Consider the following 13702-nt stretch of genomic DNA (forward strand, 5'->3'; position numbering starts at 1 on the left):
ATTTGTTGGTATGTACAGTACAATAACACACCATATACACACCGAAACATGCACACTAATACACATGTATAGACATTCAGTAACATTGTGTAACTAAAGTGGATTTCACTATGTAACACGATATTTATTCCCGGGTAGTAAGTGTTATTTTCTCATTGCTTATGCCTAAAAAGTATATAAAAATGTCTATAATTCCTGTCCTGGTCACAAAAGCAAAGTTTGTGGGGAATAATAGCGATTTTCTGTACTTTTGAGGCATAAGCAATGAGAAACTAACAATTACTACCCAGGAACAAAAAAAAATATGTTTTTGTTACACAGTGTTTTCATTTTCTTATCCGCGAGCCCGGTGGCCTTTAGTGGCGGCCCCCTGATGTGCGCCCCCCCCCCCCCCCCCACAATACACAAATAGTGAAAAGGCCCCTTTGCAGGCGGTGTGGCGGCCCTCATGCCGGTGATGTCTTATTCGCGAAAGTGGCCTCCCCCTCTGAAAATTTGTGAAGAGCACTAGCCAAACAAGCCCCTCCCCCCTCTGCCACCCCCCGTGCCCCCCAATGTATGTATGTAGAACTTCTTTCGTAAATTAATACAACCGACTAAAACGAAAACGATTATCGCTGCTGTTGACATCCCCCTCCGCACCACCATAGGAATGTGGAATTTCCGCCACTAGCTTTAATTGAGCAGAAAATCACTTTAACATTTTAACGCAGTGACATTCACGAATGTGTTGATTTTCTTTTGTAATTTAGGATGATCTCTGTTCAGTCTACCTAGCTTTACCTTCAAAGTTCTATCCAACACCAGGCCCTGTTGGCCATGATAAATGATAGACCTAAGAAAAAAAACGTGAAGTGCGTAATGCTACAATTGCCCATGATTAGGCATGTAACATTCTGAGGGGGCAAACTGAACGAGAGACATAAGTTGAAACGATTTCCATTTTCATGAAATGCAGGTCGAGTGGGGGAAGCGTTAAAAGATGCTGAGAAACAGTTTAAAAATAGAGTGGAGCAAAAAGTATACAGTTGCAGAAGAGACGAGGAAACAAAGAGACGTTGTGTAAAGTCGAGTTCACATCATACATGGAGCCAGCAACACGGAGGAGGGAGGAGGAAGAGGTGCCCTTGAAAGTGCCGTGCCACATTAAAGTGTTCATCCACCCCTTTGCTCCACAGCTGCAAAGATGCACGGTAATTTTTTGTTTGCTTTTCATTTCATGCATCAAAACAATAAAGTTAACCATCGCACAATACTCCCTTTGAGTACGGCACTCTCACAATTAATCGTCTGGGCTTCGAATGTTTGGCAAATATCTTACTGGAGCAGAAATTGGGTCAGGAAAAGGATAATTTTTGTTAAAAAGGACAGATAAAGTTACTCTGCGAGAGTGAAATAGCAAAGCCCGAACACGTACAATGATCACACAGAGCCATATAAACATGAACCACAATATGCCTGTGTGGCAGTGGCTTCCTTTACGATGCGTCGTAGCATCGTAAAGGAAGCGGCACTTCGCAGAGAGCAGACGGCACGGCACGCAGTGTGGCTTTCGTGTCACATCACGAAGTGCAGGCGCGATTCCTATGCAGCACCAGGCAAGGGGACCTGCCAGAGGGTTTTGTCTTTGACACTTAGATCAGACAAAGCAACCTATCGCAGAACTTTAAAAGTCGCAGAAGAAACACCCCAAGCTGCCTTCTTGAAAACTACTTTCAATCATGAGGGGTGACAGGCCGAGCAGTAGCGCGTTTGCTGAAGTTCGCAGTTCGAATCCAGCGATCGCCTTGATAATGACTGCGGAGCGAAATGACCACGATCGCCCCAAGTGTGGTGTGCAATGACCACGATCACGCCACGTGCGGTGTGCAATGACCAGGATCAGCGAGGCTTTGCTGCGTAGAGAAGGAAAATGATCAAGCATATTCGAATTAGCTTTCTGCCCTTTTGCATCTTTACAGGGTATCAGGATGCTCAAAATACATTGTACGAGTTTACTATATACTTAAATGTGTAACTACGGGGAACTACACAAGAGAACCAGAGTAATTGCTTAATTTATATTTTGTATAAAAACCGGACAAAAATGCGCATGCGTCCATTAATGGCAAACATTCGCAGTGCAAGGGCACTGCGAATGTTTGCCATTAATGAACGCATAATCCAAACCTCACTCCCATCGTCGTACATTGACTGGCCTCGTTATAAAAACTTACATTTACTTCGCGAACGCTCCTTGTTTTAACGAACGCAGCACACATCATTTTAGTATAAAAACACAGTAGATTTATTTAAAATGTTTTAATTCACTGTAGATGCGCTCTAGATTTGATATCTAGGTTTCAATAACGGATTCGCTTAACGGGGCCGCCTGTACTGCGGAGTCTTGCGCGTTATAATTAAAAGAGAATAATTAATTTTTAAATGGAGTAAGATCGATTTGCTGTAGCTGCTGTTCGGCATTCATCACGCTCGTTATTACCGGAAGAAAATCATTACCGGAGCAGAGTGGAGTTTTGCATCTGGCAGAATGTGCACGAAATATATACAAGCAGACGATACGTGTAAAATTCCCATGTGGAAATATTTGTTGTCCCACATCCCAATCGGCTTCACAGCCATAATTGTTTGCTAAAAAAATGCGCTTAATACTGTACGGTTAGGACCTCCTGGGGCCGGTTTTGACATTCGGTGTCTCATAGGAAGTGAAGACTGCAGAAGTCGCCGCAAGGCGCTCTACAGGCAAGGGAACCCGAGCAGACTCCAAGTGCATGATGATACACCACAACGCGCGTTGTGGAGTAAATAATCAGCACACAATACACATGCAGACACACCCGGCGCTGTGCGACTGAGGCCGTATTGTCGTGGGGGCACACGACCACGGATCGACCACGGATCGACCGCGGGTGGCTGTAAACGAGCCTTGCCCGGTGGTGGGGTGGCCCTGCTGCTGGTGGGGTGGCCCTGCTGCTGGTGGGGTGGCCCTGCTGCTGGTGGGGTGGCCCCGCTGCTGGTGGGGTGGCCCTGCTGGTGGTGGGGTGGCCCCGCTGCTGGTGGGGTGGCCCTGCTGCTGGTGGAGAGGCCCTGCTGGTGGGGAGGCCCTGCTGGTGGGGAGGCTCTGCTGGTGGGGAGGCTCTGCTGGTGGCCCTGCTGGTGGGGTGGCTCTGCTGGTGGCTCTGCTACTGGTGGGGAGGCTGCTGCTGCTGACTACCACAGCAGCCACCACCGCAGTGCCACGAGAAGACGGCCGCGACAGATGTCACAGAGAGCCGGCGGCGGCTCATTCCTGGCCCGGTCATCACAAAGACAAAGATCCCCCCCCCTCGGTGTAGCCTTAACACGACTGGTGGGGCAAGTGCAGTTATAGCGAGCACCGATGAAAGCCGCCACGGCGCATGAAAGCGTGGGTGGCCCAACGCCACGCCCGGCCGCCTTGGTCTCCCCAGTGGCGGTGTTAACTGCACACCGCACCAGGTACCCATGTGAGGCTGAGTCAACCTAGGGGAGGCCCTTACAAGCACGGCCCCTAAAGCAGCCCCCCCCCCAACCCGTGCTGGGCTGCTCGAGCAAGCAAAGACAAAGATCCCCTCCGTGTAGCCTTCATAGCCTCATGGGGCAAGTGCCGTCAGCGACTCGCACCTACGATTGGTCAACCTCACCACGTCCGGCCGCCTTCGTCTCCCCACCCCTCATTTGAGGCCGAGTCGACCTAAGCGAGGCCCAGCACCGGTCCGGACAATCGCCACTCGGTGTTGGCCGTGAGCGAGGAATCCAACTCGGCCCGGCGGGGTCGCAGCGCGGAGCCGCAACCAACCAGGCACAGACCCCACCACAACCACACACACCACCACAACCACACACTGGCAACAACAACCACAACGACAACCACACACACCACCACAACCACCACCACAACCACACACTGGCAACAACAACCACAACTACAACCACACACACCACCACAACCACCACCACAACCACACACTGGCAACAACAACCACAACTACAACCACACACACCACCACCACAACCACACACACAACCACACACACCACCACAACCACACACTGGCAACAACAACCACAACTACAACCACACACACCACCACCACAACCACACACACAACCACACACACCACCACAACCACACACTGGCAACAACAACCACAACTACAACCGCGGCTCACCGCACGCATCCGCGCCGCCACCGCCAATGCGTCGGTGGTTCGCGCTGCGCGTAGCGGCCAATGTCACCCCACGTCTCCCTCACCGCGTCTCTCCCTCACCGCGTCTCTCTCACCGCGTCTCTCTCACCGCGTCTCTCTCACCACGTCTCACCCTCACCACGTCCCCCTCACCCTCACCACGTCTCACCCTCACCACGTCTCACCCTCACCACGTCTCACCCTCACCACGTCTCACCCTCACCACGTCCCCCTCACCGCGTCTCCCTCACCGCGTCTCCCTCACCGCGTCTCCCTCACCGCGTCTCCCTCACCGCGTCCCCCTCACCGCGTCTCCCTCACCGCGTCTCCCTCACCACGTCTCCCTCACCGCGTCTCCCTCACCACGTCCCCCTCACCCTCACCGCGTCTCCCTCACCGCGTCTCCCTCACCGCGTCTCCCTCACCAAGTCTCTCTCACCGCGTCACCCTCACCCTCACCACGTCTCCCTCACCGCGTCACCCTCACCGCGTCACCCTCACCGCGTCACCCTCACCGCGTCACCCTCACCGCGTCACCCTCACCGCGTCACCCTCACCGCGTCTCCCTCACCAAGTCTCTCTCGCGGCGTGTCTCTCACCGCGTCTCCCTCACCGCGTCTCCCTCACCGCGTCTCCCTCACCAAGTCTCCCTCACCAAGTCTCTCTCACCGCGTCACCCTCACCCTCACCACGTCTCCCTCACCGCGTCTCCCTCACCGCGTCTCCCTCACCGCGTCTCCCTCACCGCGTCTCACCCTCACCAAGTCTCTCTCACTGCGTCTCCCTCACCGCGTCTCTCTCACCGCGTCACCCTCACCAAGTCTCTCTCGCGCTGTCGTGCGGCGGGAAACGGGCACCGGGGTCGGCAGCCGGCGCAGTGCGCGGAACTCCTCGGTGGAGCCGGGACAGCACGGAGAGCACGGGGAGGAGGAGGGAGCTGGGGGAGGAGGGGGAGGAGGGAGCTGGGGAGCTGGGGGAGCTGGGGAGAGAAGGGGGGAGCTGGGGGAGCTGGGACAGCACGGGGAGCTGGGGGAGCCGGCAGAGAGCCTACAAATCGGCGGGAACACGGGGAGCGCGACGGGCAACGGGGACCCCTCTTCGTCCGTGCGGGGTTGCACGGAGGAGTAAGAGGGGAGTCTCACAATTAACCATCATCACAGTCGCGGGCAGCAGGGGTAGAATGCGTGGAGGGAGGTGGGTGAGGAGGAGCAGGAGGCGGCGCACTCACCGCCCGGGGCTCCGCGTGTCTCCTGCGCACTCCTCTCGCTCGCTCGCTCGCGCGCCACTCTCACTTCCGCAAGCATGGCGTCACTCGCCCGGCGGTCACGTGCGCGAGGTAACACACCCGCCCCTCACCCACCCGCACCCCGCCCCTCAACCCACACGCACCCCGCCCCTCAACCCACCCGCACCCCGCCCCTCAACCCACCCGCACCCCGCCCCTCAACCCACACACACCCCGCCCCTCACCCACCCGCACCCCGCCCCTCACCCACCCGCACCCCGCCCCTCACCCACCCGCACCCCGCCCCTCACCCACCCGCACCCCGCCCCTCACCCACCCGCACCCCGCCCCTCACCCACCCGCACCCCGCCCCTCAACTCACACACACCCCGCCCCTCAACCCACACACACCCCGCCCCTCACCCACCCGCACCCCGCCCCTCACCCACCCGCACCCCGCCCCTCAACCCACACACACCCCGCCCCTCAACCCACACGCACCCCGCCCCTCAACCCACCCGCACCCTGCCCCTCAACTCACACACACCCCGCCCCTCAACCCACCCGCACCCCGCCCCTCAACTCACACACACCCCGCCCCTCAACCCACCCGCACCCCGCCCCTCAACTCACACACACCCCGCCCCTCAAGCCACACGCACCCCGCCCCTCAACCCACCCGCTCCCCGCCCCTCAACTCACACACACCCCGCCCCTCAACCCACCCACACCCCGCCCCTCAACCCACCCGCACCCCGCCCCTCAACTCACACACACCCCGCCCCTCAAGCCACACGCTCCCCGCCCCTCAACCCACCCGCTCCCCGCCCCTCAACTCACACACACCCCGCCCCTCAAGCCACACGCACCCCGCCCCTCAACCCACACGCACCCCGCCCCTCAACTCACACACACCCCGCCCCTCAACTCACACACTATAAATTTTGACTTACAACTTTCGTGACTGCAGGAATTCATATTCTTTGATTCTGTCGGTAAAGCCACGTAGATAGAAACATAATAATAAAAAGAAAGTGAATAAAAAAAACACGAATGTAGACTGCAGCCTGGTTCTTAATATGAGTGAGTGTACTGGCAGTCTATAATGTAGACTGTAGCAATGGTTATTAAGCTGGGTGAGTGTACTGGCAGTCTATAATGTAGACTGTAGCAATGGTTATTAAGCTGGGTGAGTGTACTGGCAGTCTATAATGTAGACTGTAGCCTGGTACTTAATCTCGGTGAGTGTACTGGCAGTCTATAATGTGGACTGTAGCCTGGTTCTTAACCTCGGTGAGTGTACTGGCAGTCTATAATGTAGATTGTAGCCTGGTTATTAAGCTGGGTGAGTGTACTGGCAGTCTATAATGTAGACTGTAGCAATGGTTATTAAACTGAGTGACCGTACTGGCAGTCACAAATGTAGACTGTAGCCCGGTTCTTAACCTGATTGAGCGTACTGGCAGTCTATAATGTAGACTTATTCTTGGTCCTTTTGGTAATTCAAATAAAAGAAAAAATAATTTTTAAAAACCACGATGTTTCGATCACAACACAAGCGATCGCGTATACACTGGTTATTTGTCACTGCAAGCATCTTGGCCACACTTATGGGGTACCAGAGGTACATATGACATTGTGTTAGTGTCATGGTGTAGACTGTAGAGCTACACAAGCAGCAGCAGGGGGCTGTCAGTTGGGGCAGTTGATGGGCAGCCACGAGGCTGTCGGTTGGGGCAATTAAGGGAGTAGGAGAGTTGATATAAGCCTGGAAAGGAAAGAGAGTGGCTAGATTGTGAGAGCTCCACAGGACGTTATAGGATAAAGAGAGCCTTTTGGCGTCCTCTGGTCGAACACCGTTTTGAGACGAGGCTGGTGTGAACCAATCAGTTTCAAAGACAATGCATATATTATCAGAGTACGTTTTTGTTTGCATTCTGATCACAAGTATTGTGGTTAATGCAGACATGATTCCTTGTTAAAGGTGTCAGTTTGGTGTTTTAACATTTTAACACCTGTTTAGTTGCCAGAAAAAAGGGTAAAACCTATTCTCATATTTTCGTGCTGGCAAAGGAGGTCCCATGAAGTACAGGAGTGTAAACAACACGATACCGCTTGTTACAATTGTGAAGTAATATATTTTATTAAATTGTGTTACCCATTCTGGGTACAAAATATACACGATTGTCAAAATCTTTTCTTACCGTGTATACAGGGACCTGGCCTCCGAGCAGGACCAGCGCTGTGCTGACTTCGATGCTGGCAGGCTGCCCGCTGGGCCCACACTTTGCCCTTTTCAAATGCCACCTGCGCCGACCCTCAGGGCCCACATTTGCCGCTGTCTCTTTTCCAGACGGCCCCGCCACTCTCTGGGGACTCGCCGCGTGATTGTCGGTCCCGAGGGGTGGCGCAATGGTAAGACGCTACCAAGGTTTCGCCTTCGTAGACACGTGCCATGCATGCTGCGGCAGCCTGAGACGGCATGCTTTTAGGGCTGCCACAGATGCCTACATTCTCACGCAATTGCACAGGCATTAATATATGCCTACAATACTGTACGCCTAATTCCCATATCTGTCCCCCTCCACAAAATAAGAAGTATTTTTGTTACATATTCCACGAGCTAAATGGCCTCCTGGGAGTGCATAATTTCAGCAGTATTGGTTCATCATAAACAAAACTCTGAGCCAGTTTCAACAATGCGTGTCTCATCAGCAGATTCAGGCTTGTTTAAACCAATTATTCTGAATTGGCAAGGGCTTTTCGGCATGTTTTGCATCAAACAAGAACCCATGCCTAATATATATGGTCTTTCATGCTGCTTATACTATATGCATTCTCACAAGGTTGCGTGGCTGATGGGATGTTTAAAAGAATACTTTTTTTTATGTGGACGGATAGATATGGTAATAAAGCATATTGTCTTATTATGTCGTGTTATTTATATTGTCCACAACAATGCTAACGATAAGTTTGATATTTTCGTAAATGTTTATTTAGAAAAATGGCCATCGTTTTTGTTGCTGTTGTTGTTGCAAATCCAGATACACTCCGAGACAAATGGACTCCATCACAACAAAGACGGCAGTACTTGTTTACATCTAATACATATATTTAAAAAAGGGCTGTTACACTTTGTAGTTGAATAAACATAATTGTGTCCACCTGAAATTTTGGGTGACGTGTTTTTTTCCAAGCAAACATCTCTCCATGCTGCTTTGCACACTTTTCAAGTTGTGTTCTGTTTTGTCAATGTCAATGTTTCTGATCCTTTTGTTATGTGCACTCATTGAAGCTTCCTTACTCAAGCACCATTGCTTGCATTTCTTTCCTTGTCAAACTCACCTTCTCATAAGGACTCTATCCTGCCCTTGTTCGCCTCTTTATTTTATCATTATGATCGCAATGTTGCGGTCAGCAATAGCCCTAGGAATATATATTATACTGCGGGAAGTACACGGCGTTGCCCTGGCAAAATTTTTTTTTCAAAACTACTCTTAAAAATCTAACATATCCATACACAGATACCAAGCAATTGTGAAAGCCCGGTGGGCCGTTTGCGCATGTATCAACGAACAGAATTATAAGAGGCTTGCAGAAGTCCCAAAAGTTATAGAAAGTGGAGGGTAAATAGTTGATGTAAAAGATTTGCAAAAATTGTCGACGCCCCCCCCTCATAAAAAATATTTATCCCCACGTAGGTATATATACGTACACACCCTACATACAACAGTGTAAGTAGTATTTATGTACTCTGTAGTTGTATCAACTGACTGTACAGTAGTATCTACTGAGGCAGTAGTAGCTACTGACTGTATAGTAGTATTTACTGTCTGTAGCAACTACTGACCGCTGTAGAATCTACTGGCCCTACAGTAGTATCTACCGACTCTATAGTAGTAGCAACTAACTCTATAGTAGTATCTGCTGATTTTATAGTAGTATCCAGTGACTATAGTAGTAACTACTAACTGTATAGCAGTATCTAATGACTCTATAGTAGTATATACTGACTCTATAGCAGTATCTACTGACCGTAGTAGTATCTACTGGGCCTACAGTAGTATATACTGACTGTAGTAGTAACTACTGAGCATAGTAGTATCTACTGGCCCTATAGTAGTTTCTACCGACTCTATAATCGTAACTACTAACTCTATAGTAGTATGTGGTGACTCTATAGTAGTATTTACTGGCTATAGTAGTAAATACTAACTGTATAGCAGTATCTAATGACTCTATAGGAATATCTACTGACTCTAAAGCAGTAGCTACTGACCATAGTAGTACCTACTGACTGTATAGTAGTATGTACTGACTGCAGCAGTATTTACTGACCGTAGGGGTATATATTGACTGTTTTAGGGTATACTAACTATATACAGTTTCAATTTATAACATTTTTGACATGCGTTTTTCTGGATTTTGTTGTTGTTATTCTGTCTCTCACTGTTCAAATAAACCTACCATTAAAATTATAGACTGATCATTTCTTTGTCAGTGGGCAAACGTACAAAATCAGCAGGGGATCAGATACTTGTTTCCCTCACTGTATATATAAATTTAATGATAATTCAATCTTTATTTAAAGCTTGAGAATTATAGTGTTTTGAGAAAAGTATAGTTTAATTTGGGGACTTGGCCTGTCTATTTCTGACAGGTATAATTTTATTTATAAAATTCACGAACCTCAAATAGTCTAACATGTGTAGGGGTGTTACGGAGGGGGTGTTATACAGTTGTGTCGGACGGTAAACAAACACACTGGGCGTGGCTATGTCTGTGCGCGGGGAGGTGCTCACAGCGACGTCCGCACCGTTCAGCCTGGGGGGCTGACACGGAGCTGGGATCCCCCGCGGCCCCACCCCTCAGCGGGGGAGTTGATATATAAGGGTGTGAGCCGGAGGGCTCGGGCAGTGTGTATTGAGCTTAAACCAGTGAAGAAGGAAGATCTACTAGATAGAGCCCTGGGACTCCCCTGGATCGCTGCCCTTCTCAGGGCTGACCAGGACCGAGCCAGTGGCGTGGCCCCGAGAGCCAGAGCCGATGCTCTTGTCAGAGCCGGTCTGGGGACTACGGGCGCCGTAATCCCAGCTTAATCAGGGCTGGGTTAGCTAGCCTCCCCTAGCCCGATAGTGGAGGACCTAGAGGTAGGCTAGGTGTAGCCTAGAGCGTGACTTCCCAGTTAGACGGGTGAAGGGGCCGACACCCCTTCCAGTGCTGTACGTCCCGGTCTGTGTTGTACCTTGTACTGAATAAATAAGTGTGCCTCCAACCCCGGCGTCCAAGTCCTCCTGAACATTATTACATCTGGCATCAGAAGTGGTCTTCTACGAAGATGGACACGAGACGGACGGCTCGTACCAGGGAACCGGGGGCGGAAAAAACCACGGCCGACTTTGAGCCCGAGATGGCTGAAGGTGACACCGAGCAGCCAGGGCCAAGTCCATCCACACCGCAACGTCTGGACGGATGGGGGCCGTCGGCTGACGGACTGCGGCAGGCTCATTCGCGACTGGCGGAACTACTTTATGCTGCAGCCGCCACACTAGAAGAAATTACGCGACTGGGGGCTGGTGGAGCTGCTTGTGCACGCAACGCCGGTGCCCTGTGAGGAACCCGTCATTAGTCACGTAAGCACTGCTCCTCCGTCGCAACCACATACGGACCGTGATGAAGGGTGGCTCGATGCGCTTTGTGCGGGATCATCGGACCTGTCCGACTCACAGCGTGAGAAACTTACAATCCTTCTGCGCGAGTTTTCCAACGTTTTTAGTCAACACAAATACGATCTGGGTTGTACTAAACTGCTGCGACACCATATTGACACGGGTGACAGCGCGCCAATACGCCAAAATCCTTTTCGGTTAAGTCCCGCCGAAAAGGACCATGTCAAATCGGCCGTTGATGACATGTTAGCCGCCGATATCATTTCTCCTTCGACCAGCCCTTGGTGTGCGCCGATTGTCTTAGTTAAAAAACATGACGGCTCGTTGCGCTTTTGCGTCGATTTTCGTCGGCTGAACAAAATTTCTGTAGCCGACGCATACCCGCTCCCTCGGATGGACGAATCGCTTGACGCCTTGGCAGGGGCGCGATTCTTCTCCACATTGGATTTGCTTTCAGGATTCTGGCAGCTCCCTCTGGATGACGAATCAAAACCTAAAACTGCTTTCCGTACGCCGCACGGCCTTTTCCAATTCAACCGCTTGCCGATGGGGCTCCACTCAGCGCCGGCAACTTTCCAGCGATTGATGGAATTGGTCTTGGCTGGGTTGCAATGGGATTCATGTTTGATTTATTTAGACGACGTCATCGTCTTCAGTAAAACATTCGACGAACACCTCCAGAGGTTGTGTGTGGTTTTTCTCAAAATGCGGGCTGCTAATTTGAAATTCAAACCCCAGAAATGTCATTTGCTACGCAAATCAGTGCGGTATTTGGGACACATCGTCGGACGCTCAGGTATTGCTACCGATGCCACCAAAACGCAATGTGTCAGCTCCTGGCCGACTCCCACCTACGTGGGAGAGGTCAGGAGTTTCGTTGGATTCGCGTCATACTACCGATGTTTTGTTGCTGATTTCATGACAATTGCAAAGCCCTTACATGCTTTGACATCGAAGGGGGTCAGGTTTCACTGGAGACAGGAGGAGGAGGCTGCTTTTCGATCCCTCCGGGACGCTCTAGTGGGGGCTCCGCCATTGATTTATCCTGACTTTACTAAACCCTTTTTGCTCAATACGGACGCGAGCAACATGGGCATTGGGGGCGTGCTTTCGCAGGTGGTTGACGGCGTGGAACGTGTGGTAGCGTACGGCAGTCGGGTGTTGTCTCCGGCGGAACAAAGATACTGTGTTACCCGTCGGGAACTATTGGCAATTGTTAACTTCATTCAACAGTATCGCCCATATCTGTACAGTCGTCATTTCACCGTCCGCACAGATCATGCGGCACTGCAGTATGCCTTGCGAGTTCAACAGCCATCGGGGTAATTGTCTCGATGGTTGGAGATTCTCCAGGATTTCGATTTTGACACTACGTATCGTAAGGGCGTTCGCCACACGAATGCAGACGCTCTGTCACGGTTACCAACCACCTCCGAGTGCGCATGCCTCCTGGGTTCGGGGCGTTGCAAGCCTCCGAATGAGATATCTGATCCGGTCTTGGTGGCCGCCGCTGACGCGCCTTCGATGACGGGTCCGATTGAGCAACAGGGGAGGGATTCCATGCTGGGGTTGCCTATTGCGGAATGGGGGCGCCTCCAGATGGAGGACACCTCCCTCCTCGCTTTGCGCCGTCGCATCGGGGGAGCTGGTCGGGGGGGGGGAGAATGTCGACTCGTGGGGGTTGGTTCAGGGTCTGTTGATGCATTGGGACGGGAGATCCCGCCGACACCGGCTGGTGGTGCCTTCCGCTTTGAGGGGTAGAGTGGTGTGGGCTGCGCACGAGCGTCTCCTTCACCTGGGGACTCACAAAACCCTTGCCATGCTGCAGCTGGATTTTTCTTGGCCGGGCATGGCAAGAGATGTCGAGGACCTTTTAGGGTCATGTACTCAGTGCGCGCAACGGAAACCACCAGCGCGGGGGTCTAACCCGCCATTGCAATCTATCAAAGTTTCCAGGGTTAACGAGCTCGTTGCGCTTGATATTCTAGGCCCATTCCCCGCTACGCCCAGGGGAAATAGATACCTATTGACTGGGGTAGAATATTTTACGCACTGGCCTATGGCCTGGCCCCTCGCCAACCAGTCGGCAGCAGCCATCACGGAGACCTTTGTCCAGGGCTACGTCCTCGACAAAGGTGCTCTGGAGCGGCTGCTGACCGACCAAGGTAAAACATTTTCGGGTAAACTTCTCCACGAAGTCTGCGAGCTCCTGGGAACGAAAAAGATTCGTACCTCCCCATATCATCCGCAAACTGAAGGGATGGTGGAGCGTCTGCATCGGACTATCACGTCCATGCTGTCCCAACAGGTCTCTGACTCACAGACCGATTGGGACCTTCAGATTCCGGGGGTGTTGGCGGCATACAGAATGGCTCCCCATTCGGCGACCGGATTTTCGCCCTTCTTCCTGATGTATGGCCGCGAGCCTAACCCACCTGTTCCGACTCAGCTGCAGATCTCCACGCCGCGGGGTAAATCTAAATTGGCCGAACATGTTAAATTCAACATCGCTAAATTGACAGAGCACGGGAGGCGGCCATGCAGAATTCGGACCTCCGCCAGAAGGCTAATGAGAGCCTCAGGCTGGGTCGGGCGCATGTG

At 52.0% G+C, this 13702-nt stretch overlaps 1 protein-coding gene across 10 annotated transcripts in view; it reads right to left on the reverse strand.

Moving 5' to 3' along the window:
- FUT8 (fucosyltransferase 8) overlaps window positions 1-7823 on the reverse strand; it is a 377522-nt gene extending 369699 nt beyond the window's left edge. For 9 of the 10 annotated variants that reach the window (XM_061568642.1, XM_061568643.1, XM_061568644.1 and 6 more), the window contains exon 1: window positions 7637-7823. The gene's annotated coding sequence lies outside the window, so the exon portion shown is untranslated. Of the gene's footprint in view, window positions 1-5024; window positions 5410-7636 lie in introns of those variants that run through there. The other variant, XM_061568640.1, reaches the window with a different exon arrangement.
- Between the last annotated feature and the right edge of the window lie 5879 nt (window positions 7824-13702).

This window comes from Lethenteron reissneri, chromosome 41, assembly GCF_015708825.2.
Source record: "Lethenteron reissneri isolate LAM-NWPU_2019-01 chromosome 41, ASM1570882v1, whole genome shotgun sequence".
Lineage (NCBI taxonomy): Eukaryota > Metazoa > Chordata > Hyperoartia > Petromyzontiformes > Petromyzontidae > Lethenteron > Lethenteron reissneri.